The sequence below is a fragment of the Aphelocoma coerulescens genome, chromosome 3 (assembly GCF_041296385.1).
Source record: "Aphelocoma coerulescens isolate FSJ_1873_10779 chromosome 3, UR_Acoe_1.0, whole genome shotgun sequence".
NCBI lineage: Eukaryota > Metazoa > Chordata > Aves > Passeriformes > Corvidae > Aphelocoma > Aphelocoma coerulescens.
Genome location: NC_091016.1, coordinates 98,189,168 through 98,209,066, shown reverse-complemented (window position 1 = coordinate 98,209,066; position 19,899 = coordinate 98,189,168). Strand labels below are relative to the sequence as shown.

At 37.4% G+C, this 19,899-nt stretch overlaps 1 protein-coding gene across 1 annotated transcript in view; it reads right to left on the bottom strand.

Annotated features, from left to right (window-relative positions):
- EYS (eyes shut homolog) overlaps nucleotides 1-19,899 on the bottom strand; it is a 750,542-nt gene that overhangs the window by 314,508 nt on the left and 416,135 nt on the right. The window lies entirely within an intron of this gene.

Below are 19,899 nucleotides of genomic sequence, written 5' to 3'. Positions count from 1 at the left end.
AACCTTATTTTTAAGGATTTCCACACAGTTAAGTAAACTTGCATGCAAGATGAAGGCACAGGTGGATAAGGATTGCCAAAAGACACTTCTTACAGAGAAAATGGAATAGAAGTTTTAAAAAATGAGCCAGATTAAATATGAAGGCCTTCCTTGGATGTTTCTATATGTTGAACTGAAATTCTTTTAGGCTTAAGGTGTGAGAAGAGGTATGTAAAGGCTTCCAATACATGCACAGAGTTTTCTTTCATCTTGTGACAGCCCAGTCTTTCAGTCTGATTTATTCTGGTTCATGAAAGTCTTCTTTTCTTGTGTGTTTATGGAGTAACATTACTATGAGCTTCAGCAAAGTATAAGAGTATATATCTTTTCCTCTTTTCCTTTTGTAAGAGTTTTGATAAGGATTTTGTCATTTCACTTAATGTACAGCTCATTCACTCTGCTTGCTTTCTTCTGCAAACGCACTCTGTATTTGGATTTTCCCAAAATAATTTTTATAATCATCTTAAGAGAGAATTTCTCTCTGTGTGAATGAATCTCAGAAAGATAACACATGAAACAGAAAATTTTAATATTCAGAAATGCATCCCAGGTTGAAAGAAAAAATCTACCTATTTCCGTGTAAGCTTAGTTTTAAGCAATCCTGCCAGATTTGGGACACTGCCTTGGATTCAGTGTCCCTTATAATGAAACTTCAAATTATTCAAAAACAAGTTAGAAATGTTAAAATTAGCAGAGATCTTAGTACCATGTCCACAGCTGTAGACTATTAAATCTCTCTAGAGTGACTCAGGTAACAGCACACTAAAGCAAGGGCAAGAGAAGAGGATACAAGATATTACAACCTCAGTACAATGAATTATCAAACCTTAAAATGCTCGAAATTTTGGTGTCACTTTGATAAGGACAGAATTTTATTATTCAGTAAGAGGCAGAGGAAGCCATTCTGTTTTACAGAGAATTGAGTACTTTTTGCCAGAACAGTACAAAAGGATCCAAACTGGCACAATTTTCTGTTTCATCAGACTATAGTGATTTCACTGGAGTTTCTTGTCATATATCTATACATATAAACCTCTGGGGGCTAATACGTTTAGTTTTAGTCTGTAGAAGATTTTCTCTAGTCCCTTTCCAAACATGGGTAGCTGCTGATGACTGAAGAAGATTCTGTGACAGTTACTATCCTATTTAAGACTTTATGTTTATGATTAGTTTCTATTATGCATCAAGATACACATTTCATATAGCCTGACAAGCTTCTCAGAGTTGTACAGAAGCATTTCTTAGAAATTATTTTGTTGCTTAGAGTACTTTTACTAATCTTCTGGGTTCTTTCAAAGGACCAGATTCACAGAAAGATATAATCAACTACCCATTTGACATGGAACTGTTTAATGTTTACCTTTCTGGTCCCTGGCACAGAACCCCAATTATCTTTGCAGGTAAATGCTTTACAAATGCCCCAAGTCAATTAGTAGAAGAATCATAGTTGGCACCAAAGAGGATCAGTGCAAAATTCATCTCCTGTCTCATTTTGTCTAAATAACGAAGCAGTGACCTGAGACTGAACACTGGAAAATCACTGTGATGCATTTTTGCATTCAGCATTTTAACCTTAACTGATGTATTTCTAACAGATTAAAATATAATTGTTTTAATCTGTAGAAAAAAGTAGTTCTTAGCAAAACAAATTCAAAATAGAATTTGGAGTAACTGACAGAAAAGGTTCTGGTTTTAAAGCCCTTCAACACAACCTGCGGTGATCAGATGCTGAAGAACTACTTTTACCTACTCCCTACTTAATATGTTCTCAAATTTTAGAATTAAACACAAGAGAAGTGTAAGGGCCTGTGAGAGCACAGCAGCACCTAGCTGTATATGGCTGTGCTGACGAGGCTTTTACTAGGACAACTTATTTGAAGAAATCCCAGTTTGCCAGCCATCTCACTTAAAGTGAACACTCTCATTCGAAACGATATTTATAACTTTTTTATTCATGCTACATTGGAGCATGCTTTCTTTGCCCTTCCTGCAAATTCAAATTGGAAACACCAGTTTCTGTGGCAACTTTACATGTCTTTTGTGTAGATCCAGTTTTGTTCCATTACATATCCCCCATCCCAAGAATATGACTGATAAACGGTTTAACAGGAATTGTTCAAGAAAAGTCTGATAGAGCTCTTAGGTTGCTGGTTGCAGCTGCCTGGAAAGATTTTGCAGCTGTGGTAGAATAGAGAAGCTACTGCCATTCAGAGACCAGGAAACTGAAGGAACCAGCAATGACAGATTGTGAACATGGTGACATTTCTCATGTAACCAGCCATTGGGGTCATATCACTTGAACAGAAAACCTCCAGTAGGTAGGTCACTATATTTTCAGAATTTCCTAATGACAGAAGCCATTATAGAGAGCTTAAGAATGGTGCATATGGGTTTGTTTTTTTTTTTTTTTTTAAACTACAGTGTGCATTAGGAAGTCTAAAAAGTAATGGCCAACACATTTATTAATAACCACCACATTCTGAGAGTGCTTTCCTCTCCTAAAACAAAGAGGGAAACATTTTATTGTCACAAGAGGGTATAAAGCTGTCTGTAAGCCACGCATCACCAAAACTGTAAGTTATGTACACTGCTGATAGCTCTATCTTTACCTTTTACTGTGATTGACTGCCCCTCTTTTACCAACACATCTTTTAAAAACATTTCTATTGATCAAACTTTGCTTTCCGTTTCCCCCTTCTAATGAAACGTCAGACTTTTGTTCTTTTCTTTCAATTTCTCTCTGATCATAATTGTCTTCTGCCTCATCACACTTATAAAATTTTCCCCCACGTGCTTCTCGCATATTAAATAGATTGATATTCTAATTTTTTATGCAGTGATGGTGCTGTTTTACTGGTATTAAATGCTTTACTGGATCTAGCCCTTGAACAAAGGTCCATGTTTGCACTGAAGTTCATTCCACAAAGCTCATGAGAGGTCAGGCATCAAAACACGTTCTGAAAATTGATGTACTGTAATTGGTAGGATAACCAGAATGTACAGGTACTTTTGATTTACTGCTGCTGAAGGTCGACTCTATCTGTCAGATTCCTTCCTGAAGAAAGGGGTCAAGGTCTTCCTCAATGTACTTGGTAGTTATTTTGTTCTTTTTAAGAACTGCAGTGCTAGAAGTACTGTAGCTGCTACCCACTTTTCATATATTGCTCAGAGTTTATGAAAGCAGATTTCAATCTTTGTGAACTGAGAATAACTTCAGAAGCTTGAAGTTATCACCCAGAACTAGAAAGAGAGTAGCCAACTTTTGCGAAGACTCAAATCTTACTGATGTGTGCTATGCCGTGAACACAAAACTGACTGTACCCAAGAGAGTAGATGAAGAGGAATGCTGGAATCATTACTTTTCTGCAGTGTGATGAGGACTAGCCACATACTGCAAAATGCTCAGTGCCAACTCTGGTACAAAAAGAAACCTAATATAAGTTTTTCATCAGTTTGAAAAAGAGCAATACTGAAAAGTGGACCATTTTGAAAAAAGTCTACAATGAAACACTTCTAGGGATGAGCAGACATCTGATTCATGACTGGAGGACATACTCATATAAAACACAACAGGGCTGTGATTTAGCATGTTCCTATCTTCCAGTGGCTAGACATTGTTCAACACTAGCTGTATTTCTCTCTTTTTCAAAGAAGCTAGAAATCCTATCATTGCCTTCCACAGCTTCACTTGTGTTCTGGTTTGAACCTTTTTTCTTGGAACTTTCATTTGTGTGGATGTGGAAGAGGGGAAGGAGGCACAAACATTCTCTCTAGTTTTGTTTTTCAGCGCAAGATGTCAGTTGCCTTAATTGAAATTTCTCATCCTATTTAGAGGCTGCTTTTAATTACAACTGTATGTGGAAATACCTGCATCAATACTGATTCTGCCATTTTTTTGTATTCTCAGAGCTTAGATTTAAATCCCACTTTTCCTGGGACATTTTTTTCTCAAAATAAAGAATCTCATGTCTCTCCTGCCTCTAATGAAGACCTGGAGATGTTGAAGAGAGTGACTGAAAAAAATGTTCTGATCACGAGAGTAAAGGATCAGGAGTCTTGACTGAGAAGAACCTGAGACTGACAAAGAGTGGTTGATAAATTGCAAAAAGCCTACTTTGTGTATTGTATTCTATCCTTCTGGAGGCAAGAAAAAAAATCATTTGTCTACACATGTACACACATACAATTTACCTAGATTTATAATAGGAACTATGGTTAAGGAGAAATCTGATCATAAACGATGTGCCCAGTGGAAAGTCCTCCCGATGTGCTCTGATGTTGAAGCAGTCCAGTAGAAAAGGGAGAAAATCTGAAATTCCAGGGAAGGAAAAATTCAACTCTCAGTCCTTCTCTGGAGAAAAAGCAGCTGAACCACTGGCCCAAAAAACTGTCCTGGGAGCAGCAAGCCAGGTGCTTCCTCCCTCCCCTGCCACAGCTGGGAAACAAATTGCTGTCTGTGTGTGACCTTGAACAAGCTGCAAACTGCTTTGAAAAAGTTTTGCTCAGTTTTTTTTCTTCCCCCTCTCAGGCTCAGTTTAGAGGCATAGAAAGGCACAGTAATTAATTTCTAGGCATAGGCAGCGATATGGGATACACATCATAAGGTCACCCCAAGACAAAGTGAGATACCTGGCATAAAACAGTTACTAAACTTATTCCTACAGTGAATGGTAATTTATACAGTGCACTCAAAGTCACAGCGACAAAAAATAACCATATTCTTTCACTTTATTCTGTTTTTAAGATCAGATGCCCACTATGACTTTTCAGCCTTCCTGGTAAAAGCTAAAATAACTCCCTCAAACCACAGAGCTACATCTACTCCTTCTGTATTATCAATTGCTAAAGTTTCTGAGCTGATGCTTATAACACCAAGTGAACTGAAAATAATGCAGAAGGCTTTTGCAATATTGACTTACAGAACAACAAGACAAGGAAGCAGAAAGGTCTCATTAGGCTCACATACTGGTACCAGTGCTATGAATACTCAGTCTGGTCCAACATCTCATAGATTGGCAGTGTAGAACTGGGAAAACATACAAGGATGAACACCTTACTAAATGGAGTAGGAAGAATGGAAAAATAGTAGGACAAAGGTCTAGAAAGCTATGGGTGACATGAGAAATGGTAACAAGGCATTCACCATTTCCCAACAGAAAAAGCAGGGGCAATATTTTAAGTCTATATTTGATGATCAAGACAAACTAGCAGGAAATACACTAGTTTATTTTCATTTCCACATTTTTTAATTTTTCCAATCAATCTATACTTTTCTATTCTCCTCGGATAGGACTTGTTATGGTAGATGTTAAAAATTGTCTTTGGGGAGACGAGGAACTTTATGTTCTTTGTTGAATCTAAGTGACTGAGCAGTGCTTAGTAATTGCCCTGAGCCCATAAAGAAGTATATTCATTTTCTTTTTTTCAAATGCACTTGAAATTTAAAGATTATGAAGTGCCTTGAAAAGTGGTACAGAGCAAAAATTAACAAATAAATCAGTTTTTCTCACTTGTGCAATTAAGAAGCTGCAGTTACTAGTCTTTGCAAGCAATATTCCACTTTTATTCCAGTAATTTTCTTGAAATAGAACCTGTGCACTCTTTAAGATGAAGCAATGCTGTCATATAACCACCACTGCACTGAGAAGCCACAATTCCAAAGGGTGAGGGGAGAAAAAAAAAACACTGAAGAAATACTTGCAATCTGCACAGTAATGGACAAAGACCAGTACATTATGTACATATCAGAAAATTTTACCTCCAAGTGTGTAGACTTAGCACATGCTCAGATGAGCAGCACTCCTTGGGCATCCTTTCTGGTGCATAAGCTTTACCACAATAGCCATGCAGTTTTCATCAGGAACTGCTCACACTCCTTATAGGTTGTTCATGCTTATGATGCTGCTAGCATTGCCTAGAACATGCTTTGATCATGGACAGGTGCTGCACACTAACTGGTTAAACTGTGTATGTGCATTTTATTGGGTTCTGTAATGCAAAACAAAAGATACACCTGCTAGCTTGAAAAAAGGGGAAAAATGAAGTGGTAAGAATGCCATTGGAATTTTCTTCCCAAAAGAACCCATCATAATGACACTATCAGAATTTGCAGGAAGATGGAGATGAGAATGACAGCCCAAGAACAAGGGAAACACAACACCACCACCACACCTGTGGCACACTGCTGGCTCACACACAGCTTGCAGACACCCAGGTTCTTCTCAGCAAAGCTGCAGCCCAGTCTGCCAGTCTCTTTTCCTGCTACAGGCTCTAACAATAATTTAATTCCACTGTTTCTACTTCACACACACCAGCACATTAAGTCCACTGGCAGCAATACTTCTTCCTAAGTTTGTGCTTCTTTTGGGTTCTTGTATTCTAACTCCTTCCTGACTAATCTAGCTACCTCTCTGTGACACGCTGTGCTAGTTTGAAAACAAACCGGTGGGAGGCACTAAGTCAGAATAACAATTTAATGGAAATTAAAGAAAAGGAAAAGAAAGTAAAAGAAAACACTGACAGTCAAGATACAACCTGAGTCCCTGTTAGGCAGGGTGGTGGTAGCAGTCCTCTGAAGTGGCAATCCTGTAGTAGAAGGGGTGTGCTCTTCCTCAGACAGTCCAGTGGTGGCTGTGTAGCTCCTGCCCTCTGGAAATCCAGTGGGAAGGTTGTCTCTGGTGTTCAGAGTCCCAGATTATATCCACGATGGGATACTTGGTTCCTCCCTCTGGGTGGAGCATCTCACAATAGGGTAATGAGTCATGAGGCCAAGTGTTGATTAGGCTCGTTAACAGAAGATAGTCTGGAGGGTGTTATCTCTGAGTCATGCAGCAGGACAATGATGGGCCATTAACAGAAAGATAGTCTGGAGGGAGGAGGCAAGGAAACACTGCCCCACCTGATTTCAACAGCTCATGAGGATGGTAATAGAATACACCTCAACCCAGGACACACGCATACAGCTCAATTTACACAGCCCCACCTTTCCCTGTAATTTCAGTGTTTATAGCAAAAACTCCTCATGTTCAAGTCTTAATTTTGCATTACTTGTATGGTTATGAATTTACTTCTCACAATTTTATCCCTTTTTCAAAGAAGAAGGTCACTTGGTTTGCTCGGCCTAGAGAAGAGGAGACTGAGGGGAGACCTCATTGTGCTCTTCAACATCTTCATGAGCAGAAGCAGAGGGGCAGGTACTGTCTCTTCACTCTCATGATCAGTGACAGGACTCAAGGAAACAGCAGGGACCTGAGTCATGGGAGGTTTAGGTTGGATATCACCCAGAGGGTGGTTGGGCACTGGAACAGGCTTCCCAGGAAAGTGGTCACAGCACCAAGCCTGACAGAGCTCAAAGAAGTATTTGTACAATGCTCTCAGGCACATGGTATGACTCTTGGGGTGGCCTGCACAGGGCCAGGAGCTGAACTTGATGATCCTGATGGGTCCCTTCCATCTCAGCATATTCTATAATTCTATGATTTCTGTAATTCTAACTTCTTCTGAAAGCTTCCTGGACATACAAAACCTCCCAGAACTCAAATATTAAACAGACTGACCACACTATTTACTACACAAAATTATTCTGTCTTTTAAGCTGTAACAACACGTGTTAAAACCATGTTTTTCACTCTGACTACATGTAATACTATCACCTCACTTACAAAATCAGCAGAGCTTAGCAGCCTGTTTTAATAAAGCTTATGCCAGTCTTCTGCATAATATCCCACAGATGCTTAGACGGCTTATCCTCTGAGAAGGGTACCTCTTTAGTTGACTAGTTAAACCCTGAATAAATATGCTCTACTTGCAGTCAGAATAATGGTTGCCTCTGCCACAGGAGGCACATTAAAAATTTTAACAATTTGTATACATTGATTTGGTTTCTACTGTGTATATTTGCAACAAGAAAATTGTTGATTGGGCTACTGCAATTGCAGTTTCTCAGATATTGTTCAGCATCACTGTGACACATATTTCTGTAGGAATGTTCTTTTCTGTTGTAGAAAGTAGAAGGTAGCTGATTTCTCCAAAATGTGGGGATCTGTTAATCCATTGCTTTTCCTATTTCACATGTTCCCCTTGTTCCCTCCCTAGCCCTGGCCACTGCCTCAGTTTCTCCCCATTTGTTCTGTACCCAAACCCCACCCAGGGACCATCCCTGGGCCCCTGACAAAACCATCCCACACTCAGACCAGGCCATCTCTCCACCTCTGAATAGTGTGGGGACAAGATGTGATTAAAGTCATCTCAATCCCTCATGAGAGACCCTTCTCTACCTTCTTTACCATTCACTGCATTGTAACGCTGCTGGCTGCTGGAGCCAGATCGTGGGGCTGTCCGAAATGGACTCCGGGATGTGACTGATCACACGGCCCTAGGAAACCCTCACTGAGCTCTCAGGGAGCAGCAGCCTGCTAGGCAGAGTCTAGTAGTTACAACAACAAAACATCAGGACAATTATGGCAGAGGCATTATGGCCTCTGCCTACATGGAACCACATCTAACTTTCCAGAAGTAATCAAAGCCACAGATTCCTCAAACATCCCTCCCTTCTTCCTGGGTCTAAGCAGTAGCACGGCTATTCTCTAATATGTTAAGCTTTAAAAGATATTTTTAAAAATATGGTAGCATGTACTCTGAGAAAAAGAGAGATGAACTGCAATCTATCACTCGGATTTACAGAGTTGCTGCATGTATTATATGGAGCTGATTTTAAGAAGTTTGAAAAGTTCTCCTAAATACATTTCTACTTGTATTTCTTTGCTAATACTGGAAATAAGTACTTTCACCCCTCCCCTCCCCCCCATCCCCCTCCTTTTTTAAAAGCAATAACTAAATTACAGAACAGCTTATGTTTCAGAATTTTGGATCTACGAAGTATTCTTACATAGGCATACTAGCAAATTTATGTAGGTTTGAAAATCCTTCTCACATCAGATGCCATAAGTTATCACATATTATTTGAGCTCTGTTTAGATTCTAAAGATGCTGAGATCTACTAGAGTGATGAATATCATCTCATATCGATTGAAAGAATAGTAAGAACTAGAGTTGCTTGAGTATTCCTTTTCTAATTCATTCTTCTGTTGTGAAAGGGGAAAAACAAAGGTACTGCTTGCAATCATAATTTCTGCTTTAAGTAAACAAGAAATGACAGCATTCACAGAATGTGATGTTTGGGCTATAAGAAGGGAGGTTTGTTTCCATCTACCCTTATAAAAAAATAAGGTAAAAATTAATCCAGTATATATTAAAAGGTTTTCTGTGTTCTTTGTTTTCTATTAAAAGGTACATGCTACCTGGAAATTAGGTCAAGTTAAAAAATTGCAAACAACAAAAAAACCCTTGCAACTTCATGTTCTTTTTATGGAATTTTACTCTGTTTGCCAAGCAATATAATTTACTGTCACCTAAGATTGACATAATCTTAATTCTTTCTCATTTCAGCCAGTGATTTTGAAATGTGAATAACTAAATCTCTCTGGAAATATGTAAGCAATTGAAATGTAAAATGAAAAAACCTAAACTTCAACTCACTGGTCAGTGTAAAGTAGGTATTGGCAACCAGTTGGCTGAACACTTTCATGCAATCCTGCTGTCTCTGTTAAACTTTTACATTACACATACTTTAACATTACAGAAGAAGCACTCTCAAAATATTATTTAAAACTAACAATTATTAAAAGCCCTATTCAGGTGCAATCACCATGCTTTTTTTCAAACAGCATGCATATGAGTGGATTTTTTCACTGTTTAGATGTTTGGACAAATGACAGTTTATCCTTTATATACAAACATACAAACAGAATCTGAATATCTGTACAAATATTCTTTGGTCAGATTATATCTACTGACTTTCCATAAAGCCAATGGATATTAAAGAAATAAAATATGAAGGTGTTTTCTGCTTGATCTCAAGGTTACAAGATAGATATCAATATTTCATAGCTCTGAAATTAACTTTGTGTAGGGTTTTTTGGGTTTTTGTTGAATTTTTTTAAAGTTGTTGACAATAACATTTCAATCTTCATTTTGTATGGCACTTTACAAACAGTTACACTTTGAAGCATTGTTGCACAAAGAAAAGAATGGCATTCACATCCTGATGCTAAAATGTACTTCAAAATGAAAGCCAATTCAGCTGACTCTTGAAGGAGGACCACTTATTTATTTGCAACAGGAGTACTGGTTCGTCAGAATTAGAAACTATGGGATTTTAAGATACATTATACTGTGAATAAATTGATTCACTTTTGGTCAGACAGTTGTAGCAGAAGACAAATAGATTCAGAGAGAGACAGAGAGACAAGGGATAGAAACACTGAGTAAAGAAGTGAGGAAGGGGGGAGGTCTAAAAAGCCCAGACTACCTTTCTTTTCTCTGCCACTTTGCCTCCACTGTATCTGCCCCCAAAACCCACTCATTCATTCGATCTATTTAATAAGTTTGTGGGTTGATAAAGCACTTAATACTTCTCCTTGACTTCAGAAATACCACTGAAGACATCCTCTTCAGAAACTATATTTTATGAGTTATACTCATAACTTCTTGTAAGTCAAAACACTATCTAATTTCTCATACTTTTCACTCTGCAAGATCCCAAGAATACTTAAATTTCTATATTTTGGAGTATTTTCCACAGGGATTGCTTACATGAATAGATTTTTCCATTTAAGTCAGTGAACATTTATCCTCTTTCCCTGACATTCACTTTGTCTCCCTTCCCTCTCCACCTTCAAAAGAGTTTAACCAAAGTTTACTGTGCTCAAAGACAGGCTCTTTAATGCAGAGATTAACTTAGTGGTGACAGAGGCTTTATCTTCTTTGTTCATAGTTTATCCTTGGAGGGATGACTTCCAGCAGCAATGAGGAAATACCCATTAGCTTTTGCCCTTCTACTGCACTACTAGTGAGCAGAAAAACACAAGGAAGGGGAGGAGCATGGTCCTTCCTTCAAAGCAAACCTACCCCACTGGGATAAACATACCAAGATTTACTACCAGGAAAGTGTTTGTGACAACAGCAAGGACTGAGAAATATCTGGGAAGAGCAGGGAGCAGGAGCAAAGGTGTATTTCAGCAGTGATAGTGACTTTTTCTTTTGAAGGGACTCAGTACAGACTACACAGACATTTTTGTTGTCAAACCCAGCGTCTAAGTTTTAAAATAAATAAGACTTAGAGAATGTGAAAATTCATTGTCATAATTAACTTATTTTCAGAGAGACTCTGATTTATAAACCCAAGCATTATACAACTATGCTTTCAAGTAGTCTGTTATCTACTTATATAAGTAGTATTATGGCTGGAAAAATGATGGACAAAGTCCTACGTCAGCAATAGCAAAAGCACCTCTAGGTTTTTGGTATCTTAATTTTGCCTCATGACATATAAAAATTTCTTTTCTCCAGCATAGAAAAAAAGAGCACAGTCTACCTTCTCTCTTACACGGGTACTCTCCTTATTCTCAGCCTCTTGATCACCTTCTATTTTATACCAGTAGAACACCACTTACTCTCACTCCTGGCAAAACAACTGGCATATTAATAAATTCTCCATAGCAAATATGTAATGGAATAATTGCTCCACTTATATTTGCAGAGAAGACTATACTCATTGTTCCAAGCTATCAGTAGACTTCATTTTTGAAGAAAACTCCGAGAAAGGGACTAGAAGGGGCTAAAAATATCTTGTTTAACCTCATAAATATTATTACTCCATAAATTTACAAGTCCATAAAAGGCCATGCTTTTAGCATTAATTCTGCTCAGTAAAAGTTAATCTGCCCATGATCAAAGAGAAAAATTTAACAGACAGTTATATGAAAAAAAAAAAAGGTGCCAAAATATATAATAAGAATAAGAATAATATGCTGTCAAAAAGGTCCTGCTTGCATATCCTACCATGTCTTTCCTGCTTCCTGTTCACATGAGTCTTTGCTCTCCTGCCATTTTCCATGATGGTTGCAACTCAGGAGTATTCCCCACTCAGATCTCCACTACCAACCCCTGCTTGGTCCCATTGCAACCCTTATCCAACTTCTGTCTTTTAGCCCCTTCATTTTCTTCCACCAAAAAGCCAGGTGTTGTTTTTTCACTTTGTTTCACAATTTAGCTTTCTTATTCTCTTCTCCATCAAAATTCCTGTGTAAACCTGATTTTCCTCTCTGTATTTTCCATCTTCCCTCTACTCCTCCCTGTTGAAGCCTGCAAAGGCTGCATGGATACAAATGATCACAAACCTTTGCATTATGTTTTAGACAGTTTCCTGTGAAGTAGGGTTTCATAAGTTCATAAGTATGGTTTCATAATTCAAAAACCCAAACATACAAACAAAACTTTCTGGATCCAGGAAGACAAGAGCTACTGCTGAATGCTTTCCTGGGGTTATGGAGCCTTAATGTTTTATGTTAAGACACTGTGAGCTTTCCCACATGGTTTTAATTTACCCATAAATATTTTTTCCACAAATAAAGACAAACAAAAGACAACCCTGTGGAAAAAAAAAATACTAAGAATTTGGGCATTTATGAAACGTTAAAGCTATGACAACTACAAAGTAAAGCAGTATTGCATAGCAACACAGAGCATCATAAGAAGCTTTCAACAATTCCCAGCAATAAAAGAACTTTGTCTTAAAATGTAGGTCTATACAGCAGGTATTCACTGCCATATAAAGGTGCTGTATTTTCAAAGCCTAAACCAATATTTCTATGTTGAGCAAAATTACCCATGATCTTAAAGGGTCAACAAACAAAATGATTCCACATTTCCATGATTTCACTTGAAGTATTATTTCAGTGTAACATAACATTTAAGACAAATTCAGTTTATTTTTTACCTTTCTGATAGGCAACAAACTTTAATGGCATATCCAGAAATATAGCATAGTGATGATTAGGGTTTACTACACTTTTCCCCAGCATACACAAAGTCAATATCACAAACTAGTGCTATCTTCTCCCCTTGAAAGATTTTGTACTCATTCTCTACTACTGTATGGACCTAGAACTATTTACATTCTGAGCATTTTCACATTCACACCTATATAAGGGGTGAACCAGACTAATTACCTTGCAGATGTCTCAGATTGAATTGCTCATGCATTCAGCTAATTAGCCATTAGTTGAATTTTAGCCCACTTATAACCTTAAAGTATCAAAATATATTTCTGCTGCCTGTTGATGATTAGATTATAAGGATACTTCCCACCTGTCCTATGAAAGACATGAAACTGTTCTAACACAGAATACACAACGAACTCCCTTGTCAAATCAGAAAACACTAAATATTTCAAAGAGTAATGCTCTTTAAGAGTTTACAAAGAAAGATTAAAGAGTTGGCACTACAGTCTGGTGGCTAAGTTTAGAGAAGAGAAGACTGAGAGAGGACCTCACTGAAGCATATAAATATCTCAAAGGCAGGTGCCAAGAGGATGGTCCCAGACTCTTTTTGTGGTGCACAGTGAAAGAATGAGGAACAACAGCCATAAACTAAAACACAAGAAGTTCCACCCCAATACGAGTAAGACCTTCTTTACATTGAGGGTGTCACAGCACTGGAACAGGCTTCCCAGAGAAGTCATGGAATTTCCCTCTGTGGAGACATTCAAAACCCACCTGGATGTGTTCCTGTGTCACCTGCTCCAGGCGACCCTACCTTGGCAGAGGGATTGGACTGTATGATCTCCAGAGGTCCCTTCCAACCCTAATGATTCTGTGAATCTGTGATTCTGTGACAAGCAGAGACACATTATGAAATAAACATAAAAGACAAACTGGAAAAAAGTAACTTTTCAAATACAAAATAGACCAAAAAAATCCTTGAAGAGGGAAAACACTGGAGTCTGTTTTATTAGGTGTGGATACTTTATTGGTTGTTTTTAACAGCTACATTTGCTTCTCATTTTCCAAGTGATTTTGGTAGAAATCCTGAAACCTTGAAGAACAGGTTTGTGTCTGACTGAATAAGCCCTTTTCATCTACAGTTTTGTAACCACCCTGAGGGAGTTCAAAATGCTCATAATGATTTATATAACCAAGTTTACTCACCTCAGCTGTCAAGGACAATTTCAGAACAAATAATGAAACCAGCGTAGCTACTGTAACTTTCAAACCTGAGACTGATTTTTTTTTTAAAAAAGCTTAGTTGGCATATTACATTTGTGACTTTAACTGACCAAACATATTCAAAACTTCCATGTGGTGCAATTGTTTCATTAGCCCTGCCTTAGTTAACTCTTTGTATTCCTTTTCCACTACACAAACCTGCAGGATTTTCTGCAGGGAAAGAGAATATCAGCTTTTTTTGACATGTACAGTATCTCAACAGCTGTCAAGACTTGGGACAAGTACTGCATTCTTGCTGTCACAAGGAAGCCAAAATTTTAAGCTCTGTTTCTCTAACAAGATCAAATTTTTAGAAAAGGAAGTTTAAATAAGTCCCAGGTTTCATGACACACTTTTCAGTTTCTTAATCATTGTGTCAGTTAAGAACAAGACTCCTGGAACACTTGTTCCAAGTTCTTGCAAAAAATACCTCTTTCTTGGAAACTTCTACTCCAGGGACTGTGAGAGAGTAGAAATCAACTTGTGAAACAATAAGGCCATATGCCCTTCCATGTGAAAATCCCCATTTCAGAGGTTATCTCTTGGACTAGAATTCAACTGATTTTATGCCTTCTTTGAAATACTCATGGAAAAAAATAAAGGTAGGGGAGAGGATAATATAATCAATTGTTCACAGCAGTGTTGCAAGGACCTTAAAGGAAGTGATTAACAGACTTTCAAACAAGTCTTTTTTAAAGTAGAAGCAAAACTATAAAACAATTAATGTTACTGTTAAAGGGCCAGACTATGTTGGCATTTCAAGGTAAAATAAATCAACTACTGAATTGCACTTGGATAAACCCAAAATGGTTTGTTCTTATTTTTTTGTTTAACATTGATTTATGACAACCAACCAACAGTTTTGTCACAATGAGGATGAAACTCCAAGTTCTATCTCATGAAACGTGACAACTGCCTTATTGTTTGATTTCAGGAGTTTTCATTCTCCAGAAGTACTTTAAATGAATGAGTATAGAAAGGCAAGAACAGATCAAACATATGAATCTCCCTGCTAGTCCCCAGCTCTGATACAGCTTTGATGGCTTTCACACTAATAACTTCATTCTTCTCTGATCAGTCAGTATTCTATCTTTTTAAACAGAGATGGGAAGACAGAAACTTCAAGCATTCAAGATACAAACATCTATACTGTATCTTTGATGCTACAGAATATTCCATTTATTTTCTTAATAATTTCTAACACTAGATTTGGGATTTTTTTATGATTACACTATACTGAGCTGACACTTTATACAAATATCAGGCATGAATCCCAAAAACTGCTCCTTAGTCTGTCACTGTAAACAGAGTCAGCATCTTTTAATCTTCCTTCTGTGCCTGTGCACCGTTTCAAACATATATTCAACTTCATTACACCATTTCATAGTACAATCCCACAGTGTCCTAAGACTCTTTCTTCTACAGTTCTTCAACAGATTAACTTGATTTCCTCAGTGAACTGCTTTTCATTCCACTGATTATTCCATTTTCAAGGCATTAAAGAACTTACTGGCTTGTAGAGTTTCACTACCGATCTTCAGCTGCAATAAACGTTTACTGTTTTACTGTTTCCTACCCTCTAGTTCTTCCCTTTCCTTAAAAATCTGGTTTATGGTACTCAACAGCAGCCTTTTGGAAATTTAGAAAGCTTCCATCAATCCATTATTCACACAACAGCTAACACTTCCAAATCTTAAAAGAAGTTTTTGGGTAGAATTTCTCTTAAAAAAATCTCCAAACCAGACATGTTGCTTGTTCCTAGCTAGGTAATATTTAGCTGTGTGTTCATCAATTCTATTCTTATATATTATTTCCATTACTTTACCTGATACAGCAGGACATCAGTCTTATGGCTTGTAGCTTCCTGGAGGTCTCCTAAAACCTTTTCTGTCACCACAGTTAATGTCTTGCCTGAAACTGACTTGTCATTGAAGACATAAAAAATTTCTAATGCTCATTTTCTCTGTTTATTCAACTATCACTCATGCAGTTTATTTTCCAAAAAAGATTATTTGAAAACTCACATTCAAAGAAGGAATCAACCTAAATGTTTTCTCAGTTTCTTGTAAGTGAAGACAGAATAAAGTACAAAAAGGTGTAAAGACTCATCTCAGTTTTTCTGTAATATCCCTGGCTTCTCTGTTTTTAAAAAAATCTTTATTCATCAGCCTTGCTCACTGACATCCTGCTCTTGAAATACAGAGGAAAAATGTGTTAATAGATAAGACACATTGTACTAGTTGTTCTCCAAAGCCTTTTTGACCTGCCTTATATTTTTGTTTTAGAATTTATCATCTTTAATTTTCTTCATTTAGACAATACTTAGCCATACTAGTTTCCTCTAGCACTTTTTTTAGTCCACTTCTAAGTATTCCACAATAACAGATAATCTCTATCATGGCTGCTTTAGATCTGTAAAAAAGAACACTAAATACTCAGAGAGGAGGGCACCCAGTTTTCTAGTTCTGTGATTGGAACAGCCAGAACAGACCATTGGTTTCCATCCCTGCTTCCAGAGCTGGTCCACAAATCATAAACATATTTTAAACGCAAGTGTGAATGAGAGAAAAAGCACAGCCAGATAAGCCTTAACTGATGAGGTTCTATTCTCATTCCTTCCTGGGCATATTCCAGCATGTTGCACTGCATAGGAGCTCCTAAATGCTTGTATTCTTTTTAGGTGCAAATTTATTACTTGATGGTCTGTGATACTTGATATATGATAAATAAAGTGACAGGAGATTAAATCAACACCACAAGGCATCACAGTTGGTATGCCTTATAAACAATAAAACATCAGGCAGACTTTAGCTAATTTGGAGACTGGGCTTTGATCATATCAAGCAGAGGAAAGTTATAAGGAATGTGACAAATAAATTAGGGATCCTGGCAGTAAAAAACAGTCTCTCATTAAATCCCTTGCTTTGCAAATACTTGAAAGATGTGTGTATTTTACTTTAATTTCATAGTTAACTGCCTTTCTTATATTATTCAATAAATATACCTTCTATTACATTTACTGTTTCTTAAACCATATTTTTTTTCTCTGTATTAGAAAACAGAAAGTATGTAAAATAGAAAGCTATCCTGATGAGAACTTTGACTGTCAAGGAATTGGTACCACCATTGCAGAACCCCTGGCTAAGTTTGCACTTTTACTCAGATATTGTACACACTTCTTTGCAAACATTTTCAGACTCAGTAAGAATCCAGGAAAAAAGGCAAGAGTTTTTGTTAATTGGAACTCTCTAGTAAAATACTGAGACAGTATTTTTAAACTATGCATTTGTGCTTAGATCATTATCAGAAATTAAGAAAATCTATACATTGCTTCTGTTTGCTCTTTTTTTTTCCTGTTAAATTTAAGCATTGAAGCATGAAGGATGAGAAAGAAATTCAGTAATGAGGGCTGGTATCTTGCCTAGGAAAAAAAAAGTTACTGATGCTTCTTGTTAAGGAAACTGTCCAGCCCTCCAGGAGCCCCTCTGTCAGTCACACTTGCACACCTGAGCTGGGACTGAGGCCCCTTCACAGCTACACCGCCACACTCACACAGTCACACCAGGCTTCCGAGCTGGCTCGACCCCAGCTTTCCCACAGCAGAGTCTCAGATGAACCGATCTTGGGGCAATAGCTAAATAACAGAAAACCAGCTTGAGCTGCTGCTTCCAAGGAGGAACCCCAAACAAAGGATGCCCTGGACTTTTATTGCTGCACAGTTCAAAGGTCCCCCTGGGCTTTTATCTGCACAGTCTAAGCACAAGGTCTGGAACCCTAGACTCCTGCCGTGTCTCTGACTGTCCAGTCCCCTGGCCAGGCTACAGGTCGGTCCCCTAGCTGGGCCACAGCTCCCCAGGCCTTTGTTGGGCAAAGGGTTGGCAATTCCCTGCCCAGAACTTAACCTGCAGCTCCCACTGTAGCTGCTCACTGAGATACTGGCAGTGAATGGATTCCTCAACACTTCTCATCAGGATATTCTTCCTTTTCTGAAACAAACTCAGAATGAATTACAGTTTGGTTATGTAGCCTTTTTTAATCAGCTTCATAAACAACCTACAACTGCATTTTAAAGGGCAATTTCTCTTCTCCTTCTGTTTCATACATTGTCAGGAAAGAGTAACTTTCTGGCATTGTGGTTGGTGTACTCAGAGAGTTGATATAAAGCCAGGGACATGAAAGGCAAAAGGGCCAAGTGAAGAAACCAAGAAACCACAGAAGAACTAGACCATCCTAATACGAGAAGTAAGGACCTAAAGAAAATGGTATCACCAATATGCTTAATTATCTTGTATAGATTTAAGTGGAAAAAGCAGAACATCCCAGTTTGATGCCATGACATAACGACATTGTCAATAGATTTTGCTAACTGACAGGTAAATCCTTATTCAGCAAAAAGCAAAGAAAACTCTTGTACCATCCAGGCAAGAGATGTACATGTGTTTGATAACAATTAATCTAGAGAATTTTTTTTTCAAAGAATAGTGCTAAAATCTCATCCAAATTTCACAAACAACTCCCTCTAGGAGAGGGACTACAGTATCATTTTTAACTATTGTTAACATATGTAATGTAATGTCTATGAAAGAACAGATTTTAAGATTCTAGTAAGAATTTTCTTAATGGGCCTACACCTATACATTTTTGTTTTGTTTTGTTTTTATAATGGAAATATTAGGAGAATGTTAACATGCAAAAAACTTGATCAATCCTATCTCTCATGTTAGACGCCACAATTTCAGAATATGTGGTAGGTGTGACATGCAGGTTTATTGCAGTGATCTGTAAGATCAGATGTTTTATTCAGTTGTAGACTCAGGTTTTATATTTGGTGTTTAATTGCAATGGTGCTTCCACTTAAAAAATAATTTTGCTCATGAATAAAGTAAAAGCCAATGTGATTAATTAATGTAAATACCATTATAACCATTGTTCTGAGAAAGGACAGGAAAGTCTCTATTTGATTACTACAATGTCGGGGGTTTTGTCCGCTTAATTTTAATTTTACATTTAGAAGCATGCATTATCTGCCTACGTAAAGCCTGTTAATCTAATTTCAAGTAAAATGTCAAGAAACCAAAAGCAAAAGGAATAGTGAAAGTCCCACAATATCGAAAGGGAGTTTATTCTGAAAAGTCACTCAATGTAGCTCCTTGGTTTTCTACATCTCATTTCAAAGGTTTCATTTCAAAGTCTTGGAAATTCTGACTATGATCTGAAGGTAGAAAAAAAAAAAAAGTTGAGTTCTGATGAAGCATTTAAGAATATTCCAGTTTCAAGCCCTTTAAAGGCACTACTGCAAAACTAAGGCAGTGGGAATGGCTATACCCACACAGCAATGTTGATGAGTAGTACTCTATGCAGTTTGTTACATTAGCAGAAATCAATGTCCTCTACAGGCAGAGCAGAAGCATAATTTCATGCAAAAATCTGACCTTAAAAATAACATTTATGAAACACACATATTACAATGATGGTAAATATAAAGTTATCACCTGTTGCCAAATAGAAAATGCTATTTCAAAGCTTAGTTAGTATTTATTTATTTTTAATTTTGAGCCTTACAGTTACACATCTGAATTTAAAGGAATCAAGAACTGATGAATAGTAGGGTACATTAGAATATTTTTTCACCTTGAAACACTTTGCTGTTTTTCTTTTGAGCCTGCTGGGACTTTCAATTATGAAATCAAATCTCACCTCATCATCTGTCATCTCCTGGGAAACAAAAACACCTTGACCTTACCTCCCACTGCAT